At 36.5% G+C, this 15,366-nt stretch overlaps 1 protein-coding gene across 4 annotated transcripts in view; it reads right to left on the reverse strand.

The window, feature by feature from the left end:
- Positions 1-15,366, reverse strand: part of EcR (Ecdysone receptor) — a 494,390-nt gene that overhangs the window by 88,614 nt on the left and 390,410 nt on the right. The window lies entirely within an intron of this gene.

Raw genomic sequence — 15,366 nt, forward strand, 5'->3', positions numbered from 1 at the left:
GTATTTTCTTGAAAAAAACCTTCTGGTACCTATTTGATCTACTTTTCTTAATATGAGTTGGTGTCTCATGATTACAAACATCGAACTGTTTTAGCAATCCCCTCATTTTACTCTAGTTTTAGTTTAACATTATCCTAACTTTTTCCTTTTATTTGTATTTAAAATTAGGAAAGAAAAAAACAAAGAACTTTTTGTTTTCAGTTACTTGAACATTCATACATGCTTCTTCAGTGAAAAACACATTTGCATCAACATTGTTGTCATTAGGAATTCATAACATAGGTACATAATTTTTTAAACACCAGACAGTATTATATTTCATTAAATTTATTGCTCAGTTGTTACTTGAAATTTATAACAATTGGGTAAAATTTAATTTGAAGTATTTTGAGCTTTTCAGTTATTTGAATAAAAAATAAAGCTCTTACCGTAAAACAATGACGAATACACAAGAGATATAAAAAATATGGCCATGTTTTATGATTTCGGGAAATCGATTATTCTAATGGTTATGGTGAATCCTTTCTTTCAACCCAAAAATATCATTTCTGGAACACAAAAATCACAAACAATGGATTTCGAAACGTTGAAAAAGTGACAATAGTTCAATCAAGTTTTCTGCACAATAAAAATACTTCATTATAGTATGAACTGCTATCAATTTTATCCAATAATTAACTCACTCTTCTTTAATTCGATCTAATAATAATAATATGAATAAATTATACGAACTATTCTCTGAAAACCCCTTTCAAATACGTTTGAACGCCATCAATGCCCCGATATCTAACTTCATGACTATCACTTGTTGGATTAGTTTATTTTTAACCCGTTTCTGATTTGTGCTTCGTAATTTTATGGTTCAATCCATGAGAAATTGATCTCCAATCAGAAAATTTCAATTATGATTTAAAGGAATCTATGAGATTATATACCATAAACAGATGAAACAAGGTTTAGCAAGACCTACTATTCACGTTGTAATAATTATTTTCTATACTAATGCCTAAAGAAGTTATTGTATAACGAAAATAGTGTTGCATTTTTGTAAAACTGTTTAGTAAAAATCTCACAATAAAATGTTTCTTGAATATATACTATATGGATTTTCATCAAGTATCGGCAGATTACATCACATAAAATTTATTCAATTAGGTGAATTGAAATTTAGTTTTTTGGTTTATCTTTCTATCGAGGTTTTTCACATTTTTCAATGATGGAGAAGTAGAAAGCCAAAACACTTTTTTTCTCAAAAAAAATCATTTTCATTAATTTTTTTTCATTCTGAAATATTCCACACGTTTCCAGTTTTCAGAAACATCTATAAGTTACCACTTCTGATTTTTTAATCAACAATATCATCTGTTGTAATATCTTGTATATCCTTATCAAGACAATGTTTTTTATATGCCATGAATATTTTATATAGAAAAAAATGTTGCCCCTATGAGATGAATCCGTTACGTTCTCTGAAATAAAGCCCATCGAATGTCTTCGGGATATTAACTTTTCTTAATAATTCCGTATGTGAAAGTATTGAGTATTGAAGTTGTTACTATATTCCGTATGATAAATAATTGACGAGGGGACCTACATGTATACATTGCACAACTATCGTCTGACATGACGAGGTTGCTATGTTTCTTCTGAGAACATCGCTAGACTTTCTTCTGTATCTGTAGAGTAGGGAGGATGAGTGTATGCTCACAGCACTTAGGCCACATATGACCCATTGTACATCCTCCCAAGAAGTTGTCCTCATAGGTCATCGTCCATCCTGTCCTTTCCAGGAAGTTGAACAGGTCACTAGGAGACATCTCCTTTATATCGGCAGGTGTAAGTCACCAAGAGTCGCCGATTACACACTCTCTTATTGACGATAACTCCGGACACTCGCATAAGACATGCCTGACAGATTCATCTTCCTGTTCACACATCCTGCATAGAGGTGTGTCCACTAGCCCCATAATATGGAGGTGTTTCCTTACTTGACAGTGGCCAGTCATAAGTCCTGCTGTTAAGCGTAGGTTTTTCCTGGTCATCGCCAGATATTTCTTCGGCGCCAGCTTCCCAAGGTCGCCCAGAGTGATCCTGGCAAGACTTCATCCTTTGATCCCATCCCATCTCTTCAGGGATTGAGCATGGGTGTCACGTTTGGCTAGTTCCACAATGGTCGAAGTCATCAAGCCGTAGGTTTCACTGGGTCCAGCCACTTCCTTGGCTAAAGAGTCGCCAATGCGATTACCTTTTACCTGGATTCAATTGCATTACTGGCTGCCTGCAGAAGCGCAGTAAGCGCTTTTCGTCATAGGCTCAGCCTCAATTGATCTATTCCTATTTCGATGTTTACACCAGCCGTGCGCAATCGTAATATGACCAATAACGCAAACTACTTAACGTGCAGGCCCAGAGGGACCAGACCAGTAATTCATTCTATTGCTGCGGTTGGTGTTGCTCTCGTGGCTCCTGAGCTGTTTAAACAAGCCAATCGCTGTATTTGATATAATTTTTGGATGGCCGTTGCTTGTAGAACTTTCGGTCCCCATGCAATGGCTCCGTACGTTAACATAGGTCGCAGTGTAGATCCAGGTGACCACACGGGTTGAAAGACCCCATGTGCTCATTGCTCATAAGCCACTTATGTTCTTTTTCCTCTACTCTGTAGGTGAGAGTTCCATGTTAGCTTCCTGTAGAGGTTATTACCAAGGTATTTCACCTTTACACAGAAGTTTACTTTGATTTTGAAGATTTCGGGAGGTTTCAAGCCCAATAAACTTCTTTTCCTGGTGAAAAATACCATTTCAGTCTTCTTGGGGCTGATCGAATTTCTTTGATACCTACTACACATTGAATTAACTTAACTTTAATAATACGATGATTTCCAGATATGCCTGAAAGCAAGTAAATAGTAGCCATTCATAAAAACGTTGTTTCACGATTCATGAAGAATTATAGACCCGTTACTGTACCTTCCTGCTTTTCAAAAATGTTCGAATTTTAATTTCTGGGGCGATTATCATCATCTTGCAAAAATGATTTTCATTTAAAAGAAACATGGATTCCTAACCAAGAAATATAGGATAAATGATGATTTGATTGATGGAAGCGAATATCTTGTTGAGATCTTATCAGAGTATTCGACTATGTTAATCAAGTTATTTAAATGGATAAGCTGAAGAGATATGTAATATGTGACATCAATGGCTTTGTAGTTTTTCCATTTAAAAAACACCAATATGTTGCTATCGAGGATGTAACCTACCAAAGCAAAAGATTTTGTCAGGAATTCATCAGGGTTCAATTTTGGGCCCTATTCTCTTTAATGAGTGGTTTCTCCATTTATCTTCTGGAAATTTTAATGAATTTGGAATAATTTATGATGTTTTTCACTTAGTTTGTCCCCAGTTAGGCTACCAAAGTTTCAAAGTTATATAGACAAATGCAGATAATTCAAAGATATTACGGTTTTCTCTAAATTAGCATGACATTCTGGAAAATTTTATCTGGAAAAGTAAGATAACTTAATGTAATGCTATCTGCTTCAAGAAAATGAGTCAAATGTTTGATTACACAACAGTTTTAACATATTTCGAAGTCATTTATCAATAACAAAGGTACGAAACTAGAGAAAAACTATAAGGTTTTTTCAAAAGTTTTGTTTCAATGTCATGTGTTTTGTAGCTCCATATCTCATTAAGTATTTATTATATTATACTCTACATATTGATGCTGTTAATTTTTTGCTTCTTTCCAGCCAATTTTTCTCTACGAATTCAAATTGAACCGAAACGCTGCCGAAAGAGTTAGAAAAACTATCCAGGCACTTGGTAACGATAGTATACTTGTGATGCACTGTTTGGAAACTTTGGTAGATCTTTATTTGTAGAGTAGGGAGGTTAGTGTAAGCTCACATCACTTAGGCCGACATTTATTAACGCCCGTAGCCAAAAATTAATAGATCTCACGCTAACGACAGCAAAAATATCAAACAAAATCCAGAACTGGCAAGTCTCGGACCATATTTCTATGTCAGACCACCGCTGGTTGACCTTTACGGTAAGCCAGAATCTTAGCACCACTGTAAAATCCCGTGACCCGAAGAGGACGGATGTAGCTCTCCACAATCGACTCTTAAAAGGGGCTCTGCGGGAAACAGAGGTCCTGACTCCTGGCAATAATGAAGAACTGGAAAGGTACACGGTATCTATCCAAAATAAAATAGACATTGCCTGAAAGGAATCCTGACCGATGAGGATCGTTCAAACAGATGGCACAACCAATACATTGTGGTGCCCTGAACTTAAACACTTCAGGAACACATCGAGAACCATCTTTAACAAAGCAAAACGTACAAGACTCGAAGAGGACTGGAGTATATATCAAGCCACCCCAGATAGTTCAAAAAAGTCTGCAGACAAAAACAAAGAGAAGCCTGGAGAGCCTACTGTGAGGCAGTCGAAGACTTCCCACTAGCTTCTAGGCTACATGAGGCACTCTCAAATGACCACCATAAGAGTATCGGCATCCTGACGAGGGAAAATGGCGACAAAGCCGCCAACCTCCAGGAGAGTGCTCTTTTCTTATGGAAACTCACTTCCTAGGTTCTGTCTTTCCTGGAACGACGAACTGGACGGAAGTACCAACAACACCCTCACAATAAGACTGGCAATCTGCTATTGCAGTAATTGACGATATTAGATGAGTCATATCGGGCTTTTTTCCCTTCAAGTCACCAGGACCTGACGGTATAAGACCAGCTCTACTTCAATGGGGACTGGATATTATTATGCCGCACCTGGTTGGAATATTTAGGGCCTCTCTAACTCTGAGGTATATTCCTAGTAAGTGGAGACTCAAACCAGGTAGGATGGACTACACATTACCAAAAGCATTCAGACCAATTAGTCTCACATCGTCCTTTTTAAAAACTATAGAGAGGCTATGTGAGCGGTACATAAGAAATGAAGTACTAGTTCACAACCCACGTCATCCAAATCAGCATGCATATACTCCGGGACGGTCTACTGATTCGGCCCTTCACCATGTGGTTGGCAGAATCGAGAGATCATTGGACAACAAAGAATCCACCTTGGGTATATTTGTAGATATCGAGGGAGCGTTTGATGAAACAACCTTTTCAACAATTACCCAGCAACTACACTCCAAGAATATACCCCTGGCAGTAGGAGAATGGATACTCAAGATGCTCTCTAGTAGAGCAATAAGTATCAACGTAGAAGACATTACAGTGAGATGACTGGTCATGAGGTGATGTCCACAGGGAGAGGTCTTATCACACCTTCTCTGGAACATAGTTCTGGACACCCTGAATAATCACCTCAACAATAATGGATTCTACACAATGGCATATGCAGATGACATAGTTAACTTGCAAACCGGCCAATTTGTGAACACACTGTATGATAGAGCGCAGGATGGGCTCAAATTATTAGAAACATGGTGTAAGGAACACTCACTGAGATGGTCCTTTTCACCAGGAAATGAAGTTTATCGGGATTGAAACCTCCCTAAATCTTCAAAAGCAAACTAAACCTTTGGTGTAATAATGAATATTACTCGAGTTATAATATCAATAACCAAGTTCAAGCTCCCTCTTGAAGATGATCACTTGGTGATTGAAACACGTGTCGAGGTGTTGAAAATAACGGTTTGATGTTGGGATATAACTCCAGTAATATTCATTATGAACGCACTGTTCGACGTTGATTTGCGAAATTTCCTTCCGGAAATTCAAGGTTTGAAGATGAACCCCGAAGTGGTGGACCTACAGTAATCCAAGAAGAAGACTTGACGACCCTGGTGGAAACTGACCCATTACAAATGGCAAGTGGGATTGCGGAAGAAGTGGGCGTCAGCTTCTATGCGGGTTTTGATGGTTTAAAACGTATTGGAAAGGTCAAAAACCTCGACAAGTGGGTGCCCCACGATTCGAACGATCGACAGAAATTGTCACGTTTTGACCACTTTTCTTCTTTGCTTTTACGCAGCCAAAACGACACTTTTTGGGATCGGATCGTCACGTGTGATGAAAAGTGGATCCTCTACGACAACAGGAGACGTTCTGGACATTGGTTGGACATCGATGAGCCACCCAGGCACTTCCCAAAGGCAAAAACACCAAAAACATCATAGTCACTGCATGGTAGTCAGCGGCTGGTTGTGATTCACTATAACTTTCAATAACCGGGCCAAACCTGGAGGCCTGTTGTGAGGGAATCGACTAGATGTACCGAACATTAATCAGATACACGTATTGAAAAGTTTCAAACGAAAAAAGAATAAAGAAGAGTTGATGCAAAATAAACAACGCGCACCCAAAAGAAACATAACAATGTTTAATGCTTCGCACTCGAATCGCTTCAATAAATCCGCTCCGGACAGTCGATATCTCCGACGTAACCTTAAAAGGTTAATGAATGCTCCACAGACCTTGAAACGAAACATTACCACTTTTCATTATTAGGAGGCCCAATTACGAATGCGAATTATTAACAGAGCGTTCACACCTGGTCCGGCATACCTAATGAGGACAAATCAACACGTCGAATCGAACGTTCGAAAGGATTCGGCTTTTGGCGTAAACACAAATCTGGTTCTGTTTGTGTGGAACACCCGATAAGTTTCTGCAGCAGTGGCGTTATGAAGACTGAGGAATCTTCAAGTGTTATTTACTGGTACTCTCAAAAGTAAAACGTGAACTAACGGAAAGAATAATTGGTTAGAAAGGTAGAACCTGCACTGCAGACCAGAAAATGATAGATATAGAATAGTTCATTCTCTGATGACGCCAACTTGGTTGGTGAAACGAACGCCGGGAAGAATATTGTAGTTCTGCATGTTCAGATTGTAACTTCAGTTAGTAGATTGTAAATGATTTTACAAGAGATTTTTTTACTGTACCGATATGAGTAAGATTACAACGTATTTTAGAAATAAATTAGGTATTGTTGTAATATTCCATAATTTTACAGTTGACATCAAAGTGAACTTCCAGGTTTCTCCATTTCATACTGAAATTTCATTCAACGCAAGAACATTTTAATGTATTAAAAATTAATGTAATAAACACATGATTCCTCACACTTCTATAATTTATTACATAATTTCACAAACATTTTTATTTATCTGTATATTTCTGAAGATAACAGTTATCACGGCGAATAATTTTTTATTTTTCTTAAGTTTGATTTGGCATATTGATGAGATTCGTTAGTAAAATCATATGACATCTTTTGGGTTACAACTTCTTTAGTACTTTTATAATAATTTTGTAGATATTTGCAATTTTTACTTAGAGAACCAACAAAAAATCTTCTAGTTTTTCGCCAGCTCAATCTGATTTTTTCATATAAATGGCTAATATGATTTCTAAGAATGACTTTACAAGTCATTCTTCTTCATATCTAGAACATATAATAAACTTCCACCTGATACTTCCACCTTTGATACTCAGTAAAAAATGATTGGGGTTACTTGATATCTCTTGGCTATTTTTTTAAATCGCATGATAAGTATACATATGAATTATCAGTTGTGTATTTTGATATAATCATTTTTTTCTTCTTCTTTGGTTACTATCAGTGTGATTTTGAGAATTACTAAATGTTTTTGTTATGTTTATACAGTCACTATTACTTGCATTTACATAAGTAGGCTTAGGAAAATGAATCATTCCATATAATTTACAGAGGTTTAGGTATACACGGTGAAAATAAAAGTGATATTACATAAAACAACGTTGATAATTAGTTGCCAACGCTGTATTATGTACTTTTACATTCGATTCGATATAATACACACTTGATGTAAATTTAATTACATGATAATTTATATGAATATACTCATTAAACTCTTGATACTTGTCGTAAAATTACGTAAGTTTTTATGGTAATATTGTATTGAAATTTCAAAAATGTGATTTTTACTATGTGAATTGTACTGTATGACATTACTAACTGCTATGATTTCATATATTTTCCCTTATAGCGAAAATTTATTATAGGAAAAACACGAAATAATTTTTCACTTCCAACACTGATATGATGATATTTTCACTGAATACTCTTTTGAATTAATTGTAAACTTTTGTACATAAACACCATTTTTGTCTTCTTATCAAACAAACATGCTGTATATCGGCGACCACGCAGAATGCAGAGCTTATTAACCACAGTTCCACAATAATAGTCCTTGAATCAGGTACGCTCCACCGCCACCGCCTTGAACAGTATAATACTAACAAAAATATCCATGATTCAGCATCACCGAGTAATGAAAAATGACGTCTTCAATTATGTTCATTTTGATATGTAAACAGATGTGAAACTGGTTCCGAACACAACAATTGACACCTCAAAGTGGGTTAAACTAACGAAAATCTATCCACGAATGTTCTGGTCCGCAGGTTCCTATCGAAAATAAGGCGACACAGTCTCAGAATCGAAAAGATCAATTATTGTAGTTTACAGTTATATACGATCCTCGATTTGACAATTCGTATGCTAATCGCAATTGAATCAGTTTTTAATGGAGGGGAATTTTTATAAATAACAGCTAAATATATGAAACTCATCGGCCTAGAGAGATTGATACAATTATTAGAACTCTTTTACTTTTCTTCTTGATTTTGGTATTGATATACCGGGTGTCAACGAATCTATTAGACAAGTCATAATTTCTAGACTATTAGGAGAATTGAAATGAGATTTGGTATAGTTGAATGGTATGTGGAGAGGAATGTTTTCACATATTTTTCACTTTCCGGTCACTTCCGGTTTCAGCGGAAATGGCTCCGGTTCTGAATTTTTAAATGGAACACCCTGTATATTGTAACATTTTTGGATTTCTGAGACAATTCTGGATCAGAAACTGACATTTCCGGAAGTTTTTCAGCCTACTTGATTTTTTCAGAGTCACTTTTAAAATTGCATCTAGGTGGCCATGATCGGACGTAAACTAATCTATGGACCTCAGGTGATATCAGAAAATTGCAATAGCGGAGTTTTAGTGACTAGTGTGTTGAATATGAATGAGACAAGTTTACAAAATAACATTTTCGTGTCTAACTATTATTTTTCAAATGGCGACCATTTTTTGACAAGCAATTTCCGAAAAAAGGATTTTTTGACGAATCTAACGTTACTAATTTATTTGCGATTGGATCAACAAATTTAACAAATTTAACTAATAATTTCAGCGATGCACTTAGATTTTTTGCAATCTTGAAAATTCCACTATAGTAAATTTTCAAAGTGCATCCCTCCTTGTTCAAGACACATTTCAGCTCGTTCAATTGTTTCTCTCAACACGTTTTGTAACATTTGAGGCGATATACTTCTAAATGCCTGTTGAATCCTTTCTTCTAAAATTTCGAGAGTGGCTGGGGCTGTTGCATAGTAGACCCTTTCTTTTACTTATCCCCAAATGAAGAAATCTAACACAGTCAGATCCGGTGAGCGGGCAGGCCACCGTACTGGACCGTTGGTTGCAATAACTCTATTATTAAAATGCTCTATTAAAAAATCAAGTACGTCTCTGCTATTATGGGTGGTGCTCCATCTTGCTGGAAGTAAATTTGCCGTAAAACTTCTAAAGGCATATCATTAAGATGATCCTCGATTTCATTTTGAAGAAAACCCAAGTATCTAACCCCTGTTAACTGACCTTGAAACAATATTGGACCAATTATTCTGTTTCCAACGATACCAGCCCAGACATTGACGCCAAACCTTTCTTGAAAATTGCCCTCTCTCATTGCATGTTGATTTTGTTGGGCCCAGTACCGACAATTCTGCTTATTAAACATGCCATTATTTGTAAACCATGATTCGTCGGAAAATAGAATGAAGTTGATATAAAATTTGGGTTAACTCTATGATTTTGAAGCAACCAATCACAAAATACTACTCTTCTATTGCCGTCGTCAGCATACAAATGTTGATGTAACTGATATTTAAATGCTCGATATCCGTGCTTTTTCAGTATTTTTCTTGCTGATTCGTGACTTATCTGCATTTCTCTACTAATTTCTCTTAAAGAAACCGTTTTGTCAACTTCTACCATAGCAAGAACGTTAATCTCAGTCTCCTCATTTATGACAAACCTCTGTTCTGCGTCTCGATTTCCCTCTTGCCTAAAACGACTCTCAACATAGGGAAAATACTGATGAGATGGGTGTTGCCGATTGGGATATCTCTGAGCATACAACTCAGCAGCTTTCCTTGAATTTCTGTGGCATTCTCCAAACAATAACAACATATCCACTTTTTCACTTTGAGTATACATTATTTCGACGAAAAATTAACCTAAAATTAACGAAAATCAAGAGAAACTTCTACTTTCTGCTCATAAAGCTTATGTCACTGTCATAACCTAGGTGAGCGTTTTGTTCTCCAAAGTGGACTTGATGGAAATAACCGCAAAATATTATGCATCATTCCTATCCATGGCACCCTTGACAAAAGTAAATGAATTTGTATCGAGTATTTTCCTCAGTAAGATTTAATTTATGTTCTTATTTGTAATCCAATCGCAAATAAATTAGTATCGTTAGATTTGTCAAAAAATCCTTTTTTCGGAAAGTGCTTGTCAAAAAATGGTCCCCATTTGAAAAATAATAGTTAGACACGAAAATGTTATTTTGAAAACTTGTCTCATTCATATTCAACACACTAGTCACTAAAACTCCGCTATTGCAATTTTCTGATATCACCTGAGGTCCATAGATTAGTTTACGTCCGATCATGGCCACCTAGATGCAATTTTAAAAGTGACTCTGAAAAAATCAAGTAGGCTGAAAAACTTCCGGAAATGTCAGTTTCTGATCCAGAATTGTCTCAGAAATTCAAAAATGTTACAATATACAGGGTGTTCCATTTAAAAATTCAGAACCGGAGCCATTTCCGCTGAAACCGGAAGTGACCGGAAAGTGAAAAATATGTGAAAATTCTCCTCTCCACATACCATTTATCTGTACCAAATCTCGTTTTGATACACCTAATAGTCTAGAAGTTATGACTTGTCTAATAGATTCGTTGACACCCGGTATGATTATTCAAACTTCAAATAAGACAAAGACAGTGAAAAGGGGTTCGAATATTCATTAAAATTCACTATTTATTTTTGTATACTCGTTTCTCCTGAACAGCGCAGGCAGCATTTATATCAAATGAAGAAACAATCTCCACTTGAGAATATTACTGGAGTTTTTTCCAGACACCAAACCGTTATTTTAACACCTCTTGAAGATGATCACTTGGTGATCGAAACACATGTCGAGGTGTTAAAATAACGGTTTGGTGTTGGAAAAAACTGCAGTAATATTCATTACTACAACGAAGGTTCCAAACAGTGTACCACAAGTCCTCTTAAGAAGTTCAGCAAACGATCAAGCTCAATATCGATAAATCAACTGGAGTCTCCTGAATATACCATTATGGCTACCTGGGAGGCTACCTGAGAGAATCAGGATAGCGTCTCAGTGTGTTCAGTTAGTGTCCTGCAGACATGGTAAGGCGCCTTTCTGAAATGTTTCACAGGAGAACTCTTTGCCAAGCCACACGTTTGTGTTGCTTACCCATCAGACGAAGATGATCGTAAACTGACAGTCGATCAACTTATCACTTGATTGAGGAAAATGTATACTTAGGTACCTATTTCAGTGAATGGTTTGCGCAAAAAGTCTATTACACAAGCGGCTTACCAGTTGGCAATGAAACTAATGAATATGGTTGAACATACTTCTTTAACATTATGTGACCTCACAAAGTTTTTCGACTGTGCATCTCATTCCATTCTTTCTCAGAAGTTGATATATTATGGTATCAGAAGTAATGTGCCAAGGTTGTCGAGTCTTACCTCGAAAATAGATGTCAACAATTGAAAATCAGAATTGAGGGGAATATATCACGGTGTTCCACAGGGTTCCGTGCTATGCCCCTTACTGTCTATAATTTACGATTTATGTGTATTATTTGCCGACGACAATACTTTAGTATGCTTAAATAATTCTCACGATAGCGTAACTCATAAAATAGAATTCAACAAACCTAAACTAAATGATAAATTTTCATTATAAAAACAATTCTTGATTATTAAAAACAATTTGCTTTTTATGGAGTCGCCTCCTGCTTGGGAGGCAACCCCCTTTACGTAGTTATCCGAACCACCCCGGCCTGGATACCGGCGTGAATGGAGGGGGCCCTTTATCAATAATTTTTTTTTAATGACACTCACACATTTCCTTAATTAACATAATGGACTAACACAACACAAAAACGGAGTCCCACGATAGCACATGACATCCGCGTACCTTCTTTGTGGGCGGACGTTATCAGCACGTCCGTCCACTACCACGGCCACCACGGAACTCATTAAACTGTTCTATTTGTTACCAAGTAACTGAAAAATGACGTTGGCACTTGGCACAGGAACGTCAAAAATGACGTATTATTCTTTGTTCCACTCAGTTATTTCTTATGGAATGTTGACGTGGGGTCATTCGTCATACTCAATCTTTCTAATGCAGGTTTTCGGAAACATCGTCGACCTATTTTTATTCGGTTTGGTATCATGCCTCTGACACTTTGTAAATGTTTTATTCGGAAATTCACAGATAATAATAATGACAATAATAATGGTCTTTATTGGGTGAAATAGAATATAACAACCAAGAGGCGAAGTTCAAAACTGCAGTGTAGAACACTACGGTTTTGTTGTAGTAGAACAACCACTTAACCTCCACAACCAGCTACGACAACTGGCAACAAAAATATAACAAATACAGAAAACAAAAAATAGAAAAATAAATACATTATAAACCTGATATCGATCAGCATTGGAATAACAACAAAAAGAAATATACATATGGATAAATTATTGAGTAGTCAAGTTTGTTCAGCTAGTAGTTCAATTTTCAATTTTTGCCTTAAAATACCTATTTCAAAAAGTTTTTGAAATGAGGGAGAAGCTTATTGTATACGTTGCATATCTGATACGTAAATGCTCGCTTGAAAAATTAATGAGTGTGTATCGGGGGAGTTAACCCTTTGTGGCGTACATTCGAGTTTTGTACGTCTGTCCGAAATGTAATTTTATTATATAGATAAGTTGGAATTTTATTGCTGATAACCTTATGATAGATACACGCTGAGTGTAGCGACCTTCGGTTTTCCATATTGAGCCAACAAGTTTCTGACAGCTTGGATGAGATTCTGTTCCTTCTACGTACCCCATGAATAAGGCGAAGGCGGGAGTTTTGAATCTTTTGGAGTATTTTCTTGTACCTAATTATGAGGATTGGTCCATAGAATACATATGCATAGTACAAAGATGAAAGAAAGAGACTGTCACATAGATTCTTGTGTTTTTAAGGAGGAATTTTCGATTTCCGTACATTAGCTTGAGTGAGAGGTAAGCTTTGCGGATAAGTTTATTCACATGGGAATCAAATCGAGGATCACTGTCTAAAGTCACCCCAAGATTTTTTGCTTCCTCCACAATTTCCAATCCATTAGAGCCTATACTAATTCTGAGTTGTTGTTTCACAACATCTCTGTAATTTTTTGGACCAAATATTAGTATTTTCGACTTAGACGTATTATTTTTTAAGACAATATTTTCAGCAAGGGATGAGAAAGTGTCGAGATCATGACTGATCTGCCTATTAGCATCATTTACCCTGTGTGGTTCAAAAGAATAATAGATTTGGGTATCATCGGCATAAAGATGTACACTGCAATACTGAAGGCATTTCACTAATTGACTGGTGTATATCGTAAATAGGAGAGGGCCAAGAGTTGGTCCCTGTGGAACGCCTGTTTTCAAATTCAAAAGCGTGGAATGTACTCCATCAAAAACAACTTCCTGGCGTCTGTTGTGCAGATAGTTTCGAAGAAGCATAACTGAATCATCTGACAAACCAATGATGTAGTGCAAGATCGACAATAACAGTTCATAACTGATGGTGTCAAATGCTCTGCTGAAATTTAGAAGAGCCAGGACGATACATTGATTTCGATCACTAGCTTTGAAAATATCATCGGTTACTTTCAGTCCAGCTGTAGTACAGCTGTGACCACGCCTAAAACCCGACTGATAGTAGTTTATTACTATCTAAGTGTGAGCAAAGCTGTTGTTCTGTGATTTTTTCTACTATTTATGAGCAAGTAGAAAGGATGCTGATGGACCGCAGATCTTTCAAATCTACTTTCCACATAGTCGGGAAAACGTTCTTTCCTATACAAAAGGTGATGTTAATAAGTTTCGAAAGCATAATCATAATAATACCACAAGATCTGCAAATTCAATGAATTCACCTGTGCATAGGCGATATGTCAAAAAATCTTTATAACCAACTTCATTCTAGCATAAAATCTTCATCAGTGAACAACTTCAAATACGCCACCAAGCGTTTCTAGTTCGAAACTTTTTACAACAATGAGGAGTTTAGAAAAATAGATGAATCTCAAACATCAGAATTACTTCAGTAAATTCATGTTTTTTTATATATTAAAAAAATACTGATGCTATGAAAATGACTGAGGAAGTTCTTGTATAGCGAAACAAGTGTTTTCCGGCATTTTTTGTATCATGATGATGATTGTAGGAATAGAAAGGCTTTTTTCTATTAATATATTTCCTAGAAACGTTCCATTTTCAATTCAAACTGTTTTTGAAATGGCACCTTTCCATTGAAAGGTGCTTCACCCAGTTGTTTAAATTTCCTCGTCAAATACTCAACAGCCATTGATATTTTATAACAACGCCAGCCAAAAAGTCTACCCCACCTTGAAACTAAACACCGTCAAAATATGAGGGTGTGGAACGGTTCACATCATACTATACATAATCAGAATACCGTTATTCCGACCAAAATATCTCGAATGCCAGGTAAAATTCTACTACTGCCACGGAAATGATCCTTGGAATATCTAGAACAGAACTTGACGTCAAACCGCTTTTTATAACGAACACCTTCTCTATTGTTATGATCTGTCCATTAACAGTTATTCGAATTAAGGTTGGTTGGACGTGATAATAAGTAGTCGAAACACATTTGGCAGCATTCTGAACGAAAGTCTTTTTGAATTTGTACCGGGTGGAACACAGTTACTAAATTATTCGAAATAATACGGAGTGACCCAAAAAATTTGAAAAAAATTAACTAACCAGGTGGTGGCGACTGATACATCGCTCGTCCCTGGGGATCCCCCAAAGCTGAAAAACCTCCATGGAAGCAGGGTGCTCGCCACAGTTGAAATTTAACAGTTCCGAAACCTCCAAACCGGCATTCTTTTATATACAGTGAATATTACGACCAGATGTAGACCAAAAGGTGTTGATGAG

The sequence above is a fragment of the Leptinotarsa decemlineata genome, unplaced genomic scaffold, assembly GCF_025532065.1.
Source record: "Leptinotarsa decemlineata unplaced genomic scaffold, Ldec_3_MD MMD2_tig00001064_RagTag_RagTag, whole genome shotgun sequence".
NCBI lineage: Eukaryota > Metazoa > Arthropoda > Insecta > Coleoptera > Chrysomelidae > Leptinotarsa > Leptinotarsa decemlineata.